Source organism: Elephantulus edwardii, unplaced genomic scaffold (genome assembly GCF_000299155.1).
Source record: "Elephantulus edwardii isolate Elephantulus edwardi_28Jun2011 unplaced genomic scaffold, EleEdw1.0 scaffold00100, whole genome shotgun sequence".
Classification (NCBI taxonomy): Eukaryota; Metazoa; Chordata; class Mammalia; order Macroscelidea; family Macroscelididae; genus Elephantulus; species Elephantulus edwardii.
Window position 1 is genome coordinate 2,935,102 of NW_006399850.1, and position 11,981 is coordinate 2,947,082.

Genomic DNA, 11,981 nt, shown 5'->3' on the forward strand with positions numbered 1-11,981 from the left:
ACCAGCAGTTAGGAGAGTTCAAAAGAAAGTCGGCAGTCAGGAACCTGCACAATTATTGAGGAGCAATGATGTCAGAGTGAGGACTAAGGTGTACCTGATTCAGGCTATAGTCTTTTCAGTCATCTGCTATGCATCTGATAGCTGGACAATGAATAAGGATGGCAGAAAATAATTGATGCTTTTGCATTGTGATGTTGGAGAAGAGTACTGAATATTCCATGGGCTCCCAAAAGAACTAATATCTCTTGGGAAAGTTTCAACCAGAGTGCTTCTTGGAAGCAAAAATTATGAAGCTTTATCTCACATACTCAGGAGTGTTTGTTGCTAAGAGAAGCTATTCTTTGGAGAAAGGTATCATGCTTGGAAGGTGGAGGGATGACAAATTGGAGGACAACCCTCAACCGGATGAACTGACACGATGACTGTAGCAATGGGTTCAAGTGTATCAGAAATTATGAGAATGGCACATTTGTATTCAACTTGATAGTACCTAAAAACAACAGTATATAGAATTACAATTTTTTCCATATATTTTGAAGCTCTATCTGACATAATGTGATAATGGTTACCCATGGTGGACAGTGTTTTGTGGAGCTTCCTGATTAAAACAAGCTTGGGAGCAGGAGTGGCATCCACTTCCGAAACGGCTTGCCTCTGGAAACCCTAAGAACAGTGCTCAGGTCTTTCATTCATAGGGTCACTATGAGTCGTCTACGACTCGATGGCACTTAACAACAACAACATTGGACATACTTTGGGCACATGTCCAGGAGAGACCAGTCCTTGGAGAAGGATGTCATTCTCAGAAGAGTGGAGGCACAGTGCAAGAGAGAAAGACCGCTGACAAGATGGATTGACACAGTAACTGGGATAATGGGGCACATGTGTCAGAGACAGTGTGCTTGGCTCAGGATATGGCAGGGTTCAGAACTATTGCACATAGGGTCACCATGACTCACAAGTGACTCAATGGCACATAACAACAACAACATTGACTTCGTATTCTGTAACCTTACAAGATTCACTGAGTAGTTTAGTAATTGTCAAGTAATTTGACATTTTCTATGTAGATAATCTTGTCTTTTGCTAGTAAGAAGAGTTTTATTTATTCTTATACTTTCTTGTCTTACTTTTTCCCTTTTTTTGTATTTATTTTATTCCTAAACTTACTTGTCTTATTTTTAAAACCTCTAGCAGTAGGTCACGAGATGTGGTAAGAGTTTCTAATTTTAGGGAAACAATAAAATCAGTCTTTACCATTTAGAATTATGTCAACTGTGCAGGCTTAGTAGATGCCTTTTTTAAGGTTTTGAACTGTCTTTCAATTTTTATAGAAAAATTCTGTCATGGGTGACAAATGCTTCTCCTCCATCTCTATTAATATGAGAATATGATTTTCCTTTTTTACTTTGTTTACGTAGTAAATTACACTGGTCGATTTTCAAAATTGAGCCAAGCTTGCATACACTTTATTGATGGTCCTGATGTGTTAATGTATAGAACTGACTTAAATTGCTCGTGTCATGTTGAGAATTTTTGCATATGTTAATGAAAATTATTCTTCAGTAGGTTCTTCTGTTCCTTTTTTAAGTTTTACATTGGTTTGTATACACAATTCATATACATTGTGTTTCATTTACATACATTGGTTTCACACTTTTTTCATTCATATTGTACTTCTTAAAATCATTCTCATACATTGTATTTTATAAAACTAACATCATTGATAGATGCCTATTATTACCTTGTCTTACCATGTCCCCAGTGGATCTTTCTGAATTCCTTCACCCCATCCATCCTTGCACCAAACTCTGTTATCGTAGTTATTTACTCCCATCCCCAGCCTCAGCCCTACTGCCGCTCCCCTCTCCCTTTGGATTTTTATATACAACTTACTAGTTGTCCTTACATTTTTACAATAGTTATTGCATGCAGCATTTGTCCTTATAAAACTGAGTTAGTTCACTCAGGTTATTGCTCTCCAGCATCTCCCATGTTATATAATATTTTTCAAATTACTGGGTCTGAGTGCTGCATAGTATTCCATTATGTGAATTACCACAATTGTTCAATCCATTAGTTTGCTGATAGACATTGGAACTGTTTCAATTTTCTTGATATGTGAATAATGCTGCTATGAATATTGGTGTATAAATCCTCTCTTGTGTCTCAGTTCTGATTTCCTTGGGGCATATTCCTAGCCGTAGAATATCTAGCCCGTATGGAATTTCTATGTTCAGCTTTTTGAGGAAATGTCAAACTGACTTCTAGAGTTGTTGTAACATTTTACAATTCAATCAACAGTATATATGAGTTCTAATCTCTCCCCATCCTTTCCAACATTTATTGCTTGCTGTTCTGTTAAACTTTGCCAGTTCTGCTGGGGGTGGGATGATGTCTTATTGTGGGTTTTATTTGCATCTCTCTTATTGCCAGTGATTTTGAGCATTTCTTCATGTATCTGTTGGACATCCAAATGTCTTCATCTGTGAAAAGTCTTTCTATGTCTTTTGCCCATTTTGTAATTGAATTCTCAGTCTTTTTTTATTATGGAGACCATATAGTATTCTGTAAACTTTTGATATGAGATCCTTATCTGACATGTCACTGCCAAAAATTATTCCCTAGTCAGTAGGTTTTCTTTTCACCTTATTGGAAAAAGTTCTTGATGCACACAGGGACTTAATCATCAGAAGGTCCCATTCTTCCATGTTCTCCTTTTCCTGGTTGGGCAGTTCTGGCTCTATTTGCCAGTCTATTTTTACCATATGCTCAGCCCTTCTAAGTTTGGTCCCATTTTGTCTCTTATGATCTTTATGGTTTTGGACTTTATCCCTAGGTTTTTGAAGTAGTTTTCTTCTAACACTCTTATCTGGTTTAGATTTAAGGACAAACTCGACCTCATAGGATGCCTTAGGGAATGTTTTCTCTTCTTTTCTGGATATTTATATGAAGTCTATATGTTTAAATTAATCTTTTTCCATTTATTTTGTCCAAAACTTTTAGTCTTATTTTGTTTACTTAGTACATGATTTGTTGAAGTGCTTTGGAGTTGTAGTTGCAGAAGAAAAAGTACTTTCTATATAAGAGGACCTGAAGTGCTTACTGCAGAAGATTAAGGACTACAGCCTTCAATATGGATTGAGGCTTAGTATTAAGAAGACAAACATTCTCAATGAAATGTGCAAGGAGCTGGAGTCAGAAAATCAAAAGGGCCGAACTCGTTCAGCATTTCTTAAGCTCAAGGAACTGAAGAACAAATTCAAACCTCGAGTTGCTATAATCAAGGATGCTTTAGGCAGACTATTAAATGATCCAGAAAAATAGTAAAAGAAGATGGAAAGAATATACTGAGTCACTGTATCAAAAGGAATTGGCAGACACAGAAGAATTTAATAAAATCACATATCAGCAAGAGCCTATGGTGATGAAGGAAGAAGTTAGGCTGCTTTGAAGGAAATAGCAAATAATAAGCCCCCAGGAATAGACGGTGATGTATTTCAGCTAATGGATGCTGCCTTGGATGTGCTCACCAAGTTGTGCCAAGAAATCTGGAGAACAACCACTTGGCCAACTGACTGGAAGAGACCTATCCTATCCCAAAGAAGGGTGACCCAACAGTGTGGAAACTATAGAACAATATCATTGATTTCACATGCAAGCAAGATTCTACTACTGAAGATTATCCAAAAATGACTGGAACAGCACATCAGCAGAGAACTGCCAGAAATTCAGGTTGGGTTTAGAAGGGGGTCGTGGTACTAGGGACATTGTAGCTGATGTTAGATGGATCTTAGCTGAAAGCAGGGAATACCAGAAGAATGTATATCTGTGTTTCACTGATTATGTAAAGGCATTTGACTGTGTGGATCATAATAAACTGTGGCTAACTCTGAGAAGAATGGGAATCCCAGAACACTTGATCATGCTAATGCGAAACCTATACTTTGACCAAGAGGCAGTCGTCAGAACAGAGCAGGGTAACACTGCATGATGTAAAATTGGGAAAGGTTTATGCCAGGGATGTGTCCTATCTCCATACCTTTTCAACCTGTATGCAGAAGAGATTATCCAAGAGGCTGGGCTCTATGAGGAGAAGTGTGGCATCAGGATTGGTAGAAGATCTATTAACAATCTGTGTTATGCAGATGATACAACCCTACTTACTGAAACTGAGGAGGACCTGAAATGCTTGCTGCAGAGGGTCAAGAACTGCATCCTTCAGTATGGATTGAGGCTCAATGTCAAGAAGACAAATATTCTCACTACTGGACGGATTGGCAGTACCAGGATGGATGGTGACGAGATTGAGATTGTTAAAAACTTTAGTCTGCTTGGCTCCACAGTCAACACTCTTGGCACCAGTAGCCAGGAAATCAACAAACGTATTTTGATGGGAAAGTCTGCTGTTATGGACCTCTCCAAAGTACTTAAGAGCAATGATGTCACTCCGGAGACTAAGGTGCATCTTATACAGGCTATGGTCTTTGCAGTCACTTGTTATGTATCAGAGAGTTGGATAATGACCCAGGAAGATAGACGGAGAATTGATGCCTTTGAGCTGTGGTGCTGGAGAAGAGTATTGAATGTACCATGGACTGCCAAGAAAACAAACAGATTCATCCTTGAGAGGGTTAAACCAGCCTGGTCCTTGGAGGCAAGGATTCTGGGGCTTCATCTGACATACTTTGGACATGTTGTAAGGAGGGACAGATTCTTGGAGAGGGACATCATGATTGGGAGAGTGGAGGGACGATGCAAGAGGGAAAGACCCTCTAGGAGGTGGATTGATTCAGTGACTGGGGTACTCAGGTTGTGTGTGTCAGAGACAGTGAGACTGGCACAGGCTAGAGCAGGGTTTAGGACTGTTGTATATAGGGTCACTATGAGTTGCAAGCGACTCGACGGCACATAACAACAACCAGGGTACTGAAGAACAATAGTGTCACTCTGGAAACTAAGGTGCACCTACCTGATACAGGTCATGGTCTTTGCAATCACTTGATACGCATCGGAGAGCTGGACAATGACTAGGGAGGATAGAAGGAGAATTGATGTCTTTGAGCTGTGGTGCTGGAGAAGAACATTGAGAGTACCATGAACAAACAGGTTCATCCTAGAGAGGGTTAAACCAAGCTACTCCTTGGAGGCAAGGATTCTGAGCTTTATCTGAGATACTTTGGACATGTTGTAAAGGAGGGACCGGTCCTTGGAGAGAGACGTCATCCTTGGGAGGGTGGAGGGACAGCGCAGGAGAGGAAGACCCTCGATGAGACGGGTTGATTTAGTGACTGGAGTAATGGGGGTGGCTGTGTCGGAGACAATGAGACTGGCACAGGATAGAGCAGGGTTTAGAGCTGTTGTACATAGGGTCCCTATGAGTCGCAGGCAATTCGACAGCACATAACAACAATAAAATATATGAAAGAGTATGAAGAAACAGTGGGCAGGGGCGTATGCGTGTATTGGAAGAACAAGTCAGATTTTCTGTGAAGTTGATGGAGGAAACCAAATTTACCTTTGGAGAAAAGCTCTCAGGCAAGCAGAATATCTAGAAAGGGTAAACATATTGTCCAGTGAAGACAGGAACAATGACTCAATTATGGAAGACCAACACCAAGGAAATCATTGTTGCTGTGGTTTTATACAAGAACAATGATGTGACATGAAAGGAAAATAGAGAAGAGTGTGTTAAGATTTGGAAGAAGCTAACATAAAGTTATCATGTGTCACAGCCTCACTATGACAACCAAAATCAAATGAACTGCTGTCAAGTCAGATTCATGGTGGCCTCATGTGTGTTAGAATAGCCGCTAGGGGATTCAAATCACCAGTTAGCATTCGAGAACTTAACTAACTGTACTGCTAAAGACTCTTAAACTGAAACGGGTGTTTATAACCTGAAGAGTCATTCTATCAAAATAAGTTCCTTTTAGCTAAATAAGAGCCCCTAACTCCTAAGAAAGAAAAAAAAAATCTCTGCTCTCAAAACAAGTTAGTTTCCAATTGTTCCTTCAAAAGCACTGAGGGGGGAAAAACTTTCAATAAGCCCAAATCCTTCTGGCTTGGTACATACTACCTTCATACTACCTTTGAAAATGGGTTAAATAAAGGTTGAAGACTTTGTATACACCTATTGTTTCACCTTCTTTTCCTAATAGCCGTCTTCTCTGTAGTAGAAAGGGAAAAATCACAGAAGGTCATATAAACATTAATTTTTCTTTGGAGATTAATTAGGAAACATGTAAGAAGCCATCTAGATTTCTGAAGAAAGAAGTATGGCAAAAGGCCACTTACCCTTGCTTGATAAAGAAAGAACACCAGAGTTGCAGACTAACAAGAATATGTGCCTTCAAAGCTCATTACTGGGGTGCATCTAAATTATCTTCATTAACTACACAGACTAATATAGGCCATAGGGCTCAGGTCCTGGAAAGAATGTTGTGATGCAAATCAGAAAATTGTTATCCAATCTTAAAGTGGCTCCCATTTGGGTCCAGGGAAGTTGGGTGTTGCCAGGAGCAAGGGATCTTGGGTCACTCAACTTCACCAAAGTATGGTGCAGTCCCTCCCTTCCCTCTAGCATGGAGGAATATGGTGTGCTGGTATTTTTGTTTTCCTGCACATGACACACACCAATTCTGAATTATTTCCTCCCTGCTCCTGTTCTCAAGGGCCTGATTCTTGAAGGTCTGGTTGGGGCTCTTCCAGGAACTTGCCCACACAAATTAAGATCAGCTCAAAAGAACTTAATAAGCAAACTGATTACAAAAGTCTGAGTGGGCTGTGTAGATACCACTCAAGTGGGTATAATATAGCAGGACTTTATTACTCTTCAAGCTTGAAGGAAGGAGGGTTTCCAGACAAAATGTAAAAAAGGGGTCTCCTGATAAGAGTTTCATCTCCAGAAAGGGTAACCAGTGAATGAAGATTGCCTACCTTCTACATGATGCTCTACCCATAGGGAAACCGGAGAGCTAGGGAACTGCTTGGTATAGTCCCAATAGGAGGCCCCCTGGAGCCCAGAGCCAGGGTGGAGAAGGGTGGATAGTAAATCTATTGGCAAATGGTGGACAGCTGTGTACCTAAAGACCTCTCCCACAACCCTAGCCCTTTACTCAGGGCAAGTACATCTTTTTTATGATCTTGTTGGTATTTGCTGCCTATAAGGAAAAATCTCCAAGGTTAACCACCTTGGAGTTAATGAAAGGGACCCATCATTTGGATCCTGCTCTTGCCATAGCTTGAAAAAGGCTGCTGGGTGACCTAATGGGTTAGAAGTTGTAATGCCAACCCAAAGGCACATGGTTTAAATCCACCAACTGCTCCATGGGAGAAAGATGGTCCATTTCCTCCCATTTGATTTAGAGCCCCTGACAATACACTGAAGGGTCAGCTATGAATTGGTTCCATCTGGAGAGCACACAACAACAACTTGTCACAGTCACTGGGCCACTAGGTGAAACAGACTGGAAGGAGCCAGAATCTATCGCTCTTTTCTCCAAGGAGAAAAAACAGACCCCTGGCTGGGAGCAAAATCCAACCCTGTTCATTCCTGTTAACATCCTCTGGCAGCCAGGGGCACTGAAAGTGGGCAGAAGTCAGGAAAATTCCAAGAAGCTTTTACCAAAAATAGAGTAAATAGCCATTTCTTACCAGATGCCCAGACACTAATTAGCTGCAGTGCTTCTGTATGAAGAGAGACCCTTTGGCTACAGAATATGAATTTAAAAGCTAAGCCCCATCCAAAGTGGCAATTAAGGGCTTTGCCCAATCATAATAAACGTTAGTCTTCCTTTCTGAAGCAAGCTCTACATCTTGCTGCCAGAGCAAACCCATCAGCTCATTCCTGATTTCCTTCTCTAAACAGAGCAGAGGCATGGCACTCCACAGAGTAAATTCTATATGACTGCTCTTGCCATGCTCCCTGTGGCACCAGAGCAGCTCTAAACGGTGTTGACATGGGCACAGCAGACCCAATTGTCCACTAGCCTCTGGCCTCAGCTCAGGTCACCACAGTACCCCCCACCAAGACTGTGCAGCTTGGTGGATATAAATTGCAATCTCAGAGTAAGAATCTGCATTTCTCCTTTACAAGGCTTATCTAAGTCTACAGTTTTGCATGTAAATAGAGACAAACCTTTTATCCTCTACGTATACTCAGCTTCTTTCTTTCCTTTCACTCTGTCAACTAAAGAAAACCTTGGCACTGTCCATGTAGCATGCTCTTTTCTTCTTCATCTTGGGATCAGTATTGGAAGGCAGATGTGAAACTAGAATAGGAATCACAAAGTGAAGGACTTGTGGGGTTTGGGGGGGGGGGATGTCAGAGGTGAGAAGCAACAGAGAAGCAGCCTACCGAGGGAGTACAAAGTAAAAGGAAGCAAAGCACTGAACTCTGCTCAGTCCACTCAAATGTTGTCCTGCAAGAAAGTGTTTCCAGTGTGGCCAGCTCTAAACTTTTTTCCCCAATCAATCCTTAATTTTTTGTACAGGATTCCTTTATTGATGTGAAATCCAAACAAAACAATCTACGGGTCCACTATGGTCCACAGTCTGCTAGCATGTAGCTTTGTGCACAATGATTAAAGCTAGAAGAGAACAGGAAAGGCCAGCAGGGTGGACAGAGGAGCAAATGTTAGGTTTTAAAGAGTCCGAAATGGAAAGTAGACCCTGAGTGAGATGGGTTGACACAGTGACTGTGACAACGGGCTCCAACATATCGGAGGTCTTGAGAACAGTGTAGGATAGGGCAAGGTTTATATCTGCTGCTCATTGGATTGCTGTGAGTTTTAGGCGACTTGATGGGCACTAACAACAATTTAGGAGTTGAGAGAAGAGGAGAGAAAATGAAGAGGAGCTGCCAACAACCAGGAGGATTATAAGACTGACTAGAGCTATAAACAGAGATTTTCGAAGATCTTTTGCTATTTGTTGAGAAATGGAAATCCTCAATTTGACGTTACCTTGAGACATGGAATTAAGATTTGAGGTACTTTTCATTATTCTTTGGTTGGCAGAATGTGCTGTTTTCTGTTGACTGTATGCCAGGCCGAGCCATGTGACTTCCTGGATTCTCTAAGGAGGACTCGCAATCTTATGATTATGGTGTTTGTTGGCCTTTACATTGTGCTTGGAGGCAGGATGCAGACCTGTTTTGTTTCTTACTTTTTATCGAGATATTATCTTGGCTAAGTCTTGGCTCTTTTTCTAAGGGGTAAGAATTTAGTTTAAGCTCATTTTCTTCTTCCACTCAACCAACCAACACAATCACACTATAATAAGCAGAGTGAGGGAAAGCGGAGAAAGCCACTGATTAGTCAAGATAGTGTGGGCTTTTCCTGATGCTGCAATCCAACTCCAGAGAGGTTGGCCTTCGGGTGACAGGAAATTGCTTGAAGAAGACGTCATTTATCCCATTACTTGAACCAGGATTCTCTGTCAGGTGTCTCATTGAGGGTAGGCTTTAATCTCCTCCAACCCACCCTTCACCCTAAGGAAGTGTACTTATTTATTGCTGTGTAAAAAATTAACTCAAAACTTAATGATCTGAAACAATGAACAGTTATTATCTTAGTTTCTGACTGTTAGTAATCCAGGCACAGTTGAGAATGCAATCAAGACATTGGCGGGGCTACAGTCACCTCAATTCTTGGCTGGATGAGAATCCCCTTCCAAGTTGACTTTTTTTTAAAAAAGTTATTTTCAGTTTATTTGATGACGCATTTATTCTCGAGCCATACATTTTTGTTTCTTCTGGGAGATCTTTTTCTTCTGGGAAACCTCCTCTTCTGGTTTAGGAACAATCTGTTTCTTTTCAGTAAGATCATCTCACTATGGCAGGGAGAGCTCATGGAGGGGTTAAACCGACCATGAGCTCTATACGTGCGGCGGTGCATCTTGGGAGCTTTGTTCACCTGGATGTGCTTAAGGACCAGAGAATCAACATCTAAACCCTTACGTTCAGCATTACTTTCGGCGTTTTTAAGCATATGCAGGAAAAACTCGGCACTCTTTTTGGGCCACCTACCCTGTGTCCAACCCCACTGTTTGGCCTGGGCACACCTACCAACTCCACCATTGTACCGTTGGAAGGGCACACACTGCTTTTGCAAAGTGACATCTTTCAGATACTTGGTGGCTTTCCGGATATGCATACCCTTGATGACCTGGGCAGTTTCTTGGGTGTTCTTAAAATGGACCAGGAGATTTGAGCCTCTTGATTTGCATGATTTTGTGGGGTTTTCCGGATCAAGCGAGTAGCCAACCATTTTGGGAGATTACCTGCTGCTGCTCAAGGGAAAAGGCCCAAGTTGACTTTTCTGACTGTTGGCAGGTCCTTGCTGGCTGTAAGCCAAAAACATGAGTTCCTTACCATGCAGGCAAGAGTTGCCTATTAGCTACATAGGACAGCTTAAAAACTTGTTGACTGGGTTCAGTGCAGAGGGCCGCTGGCTCCACACAAATAAACATGGAGTCCATCTTCCACGAGAAACAAGAAGGCTCACTTTGTGCGCAAAAATGACTGAACAATCTGCTTCAAGGGGAATGTTTTAGCCCTGTGGAATTATCCTCAATTGCACACCAGCTGGATGAAGAGGAGAGGATGAGAATGGCAGAAGGAGGCGTTATGAGTGAAGACTACCAGACATTTTTACAGCAGCCTTCTGGAAATATGGATGACAGTGTGTTTTTCCTCCATCCAAGTGATAAGCAATGCCTTGAAAGTTTGGGGTTTAGAACTAATCCTGTTGAACAGTCCAGAGTATCAGAGGCTCAGGATCGATCCTATACATGGAAGATCTTTTATATGCAGTTATAAAGAACACCAGTTTACAGTTAGAAAATTAGGAAAACAGTAGTTTAACTTGAATTCTCTTTTGACGGGTCTAGAATTAATACCAGACACGTACCTTGCCCTTTTCTTGGCTCAGTTACAACAGGAAAATTACTCTATATTTGTTGTTAACAACAACAAAGGGTGATCTGCCACATTGTGAAGCTGATCAACTCCTTCAGATGATCAGGGTCCAACAGATGCAGCGACCAAAACTTATTGAGAAGAATTAGCGCAGCTGAAAGATCAGAGAGTCCAGAAAACAGATCTGAAATGAGTGTTGGAAGGAAGTGACAGGCCAGGAATGGTAGATGAAGATGAAGAGGATTTGCAGAGAGTTCTGGCCCTTAGTCGCCATGAAATTGACCTGGAGGACAGAAGAGGTAGATTTCTGCAGAGCTCTTCAGCTCAGCATGCAAGGTAGTCTCAAAAACGCATCCCACGATACCCCACAGACATCAGGTTCAAACCTCAGTTCAGAAGAACTGCGGAAGAGAAGAGAAGAGAAGAGAAGAGAAGAGAAGAGAAGAGAAGAGAAGAGAAGAGAAGAGAAGAGAAGAGAAGAGAAGAGAAGAGAAGAGAAGCCTGTTTTGAAAAGAAACAGCAGCAACAGCAGCAGGCAGATCTGCAGGGATCAGTTTCACTTGCATCTGAAAAGCCAACCACAAGTTCAGGGGCACCTGGGAGCGATCTTGGTGATGACATGAGTGAAGAAGATACGCTTCAGGCAGCTGTGACCATGTCTTTAGAAACTGTTAGAAATAATTAGAAAACGGAAGGATAAAAACAACACTGCCTTGTAAAAACATTTAGCTGTTCATACTTCCCAACATTATCCTGTGTGATGACAGCATGAGGTTGTTTGCCGTCATTTGTTACAGAGAACCATGTACAACTGAGGAATCAAGACTTGTAGGGTCGTTTGCGAGCAAAATAGTGTAAAAGTGGCACAATGCGTGAGTTGGAGGACTAAATAATGACCCTCTGAATACCAGCCAAAGAGGCATTCAGCAATTAAAGACAAATGAGAGAAAAAAAACCACCACAAAAAAAAAAAAACAAACCAAACTTGTTGACTGACTTCTTCAAAACCCACTAGTGAGAAAGCCCATCTGTTATAATCTTTCTTTTTGTCACCTTATTT

The 11,981-nt window shown here is 41.4% G+C and overlaps 1 pseudogene; it reads left to right on the forward strand.

The window, feature by feature from the left end:
• Window positions 1–10,471: 10,471 nt before the first annotated feature.
• On the forward strand, window positions 10,472–11,621 carry LOC102845184 (annotated as a pseudogene).
• Window positions 11,622–11,981: the final 360 nt, after the last annotated feature.